The 1,268-nt window shown below is 38.3% G+C and overlaps 1 long non-coding RNA gene across 3 annotated transcripts in view; it reads left to right on the forward strand.

Annotated features, from left to right (window-relative positions):
- Positions 1-477, forward strand: part of LOC129673676 (uncharacterized) — a 3,109-nt gene extending 2,632 nt beyond the window's left edge. For all 3 annotated transcript variants that reach the window (XR_008719687.1, XR_008719688.1, XR_008719689.1), the window contains exon 4: positions 121-477. This is a non-coding gene — a long non-coding RNA (uncharacterized LOC129673676). The remainder of the gene's footprint in view (positions 1-120) is intronic.
- Positions 478-1,268: the final 791 nt, after the last annotated feature.

A 1,268-nucleotide genomic window follows, 5' to 3' on the forward strand; every position in this document is an offset into this window, starting at 1 on the left:
CTTTCTTTCTTTCTTTCTTTCTTTCTTTCTTTCTTTCTTTCTTTCTTCCCTCCCTCCCTCCTTCCTTCCTTCCTTCCTTCCTTTCTTCCTTTCTTTCTTCTTCGGCATATCGTCCCACAGGGATAAGCGGCCGTCATGGATGATCGTTATATTGCCGGATGCAGGTTGTATTGCAGGCATGGCAGCAGAAGCTGAGCGATCACATCTCTACTTCAGACATGAGTTAGAGAAAGGGAGCTTGAAGTCAAGCCAGGCTGTGACCTGTCAGAGCCCTTCCCCAGTGACGTACTTCATGCAGCAAGGGTTCACTTTTCCGTAACATGCCATCCAGTTCCACCAGCTGGGGACCATGCCTTTAAATATGTGAGCCTAGAGGTGACATTCCTCATTCAAACCAACACTCTGCTATAGAAATATCTTCATGATGATTGTTAAATTAAAAAAAAATTAACCAAAATATAGAACTGTTGTAGCATATTTAAAGGTTGTGTGCATTAGAAAAGTCTTTTTTCCTTGTTATTTTTTTAAAAAAATAATTTTTTATGAATTACAGTTTATTCACTTTGTATCCCAGCTGTTGCCCCCCTCCCAATCCTACCCTCCCTCTCTCTTCTTCTCCAATGCTCCTCCCCCAGTCCACTGATAGGGGAGGTCCTCCTCCCCTTCCATCTGACCCTAGTCTATCAGGTTTAGAAAAGTGTTTTTATATGCACAAGAAAAAAAATTTAGAATACTCTATTTTATGGAAATATTTTACACAGCTACAAATAACATGTGGTTTAAAGCTTTCCAGCTGTTTTAACAGCTGAAAAGGTAAAAAGGAATTAAGTAAAATTAATTTTAATGATGCATATTTCATCAAAGTCAACATAGCCAAAATAATGTCATTTTAATATTACTAATATAAAGTTATACAATGAGGTCTTTTGCATAATTTTTTGTGCTTTTTTTGACATTCAGCGAACAGTTTAGAATCAGAGCATGTCTTAGTTTGTATTAAGAATATTTTAGCTCTTCAGTAGTTTTGTGTGGCTAGGAGCTTTTGTACTTCATAATGTAGAGCTAGGAAGACTTGTCTAGAAATATCAATCATGGGATTCCTTGCACTCTGCCCAAAGTCTGGTTATGAGTATCAAAGCATCTGCATTGATACACTGCTGGGTAAAGTCTTTCAGAGGCCCTCTGTGGTAGGCTTCTGTCCTGTTTCCTGTTTTCTTCCTCTTCCAATGTCTATCCTGTTTGTCTTTCTGAGTGAGAATTGATCATCT

Source organism: Psammomys obesus, unplaced genomic scaffold (assembly GCF_907164565.1).
Source record: "Psammomys obesus unplaced genomic scaffold, mPsaObe1.curated_primary_1811, whole genome shotgun sequence".
NCBI classification, from domain to species: Eukaryota; Metazoa; Chordata; class Mammalia; order Rodentia; family Muridae; genus Psammomys; species Psammomys obesus.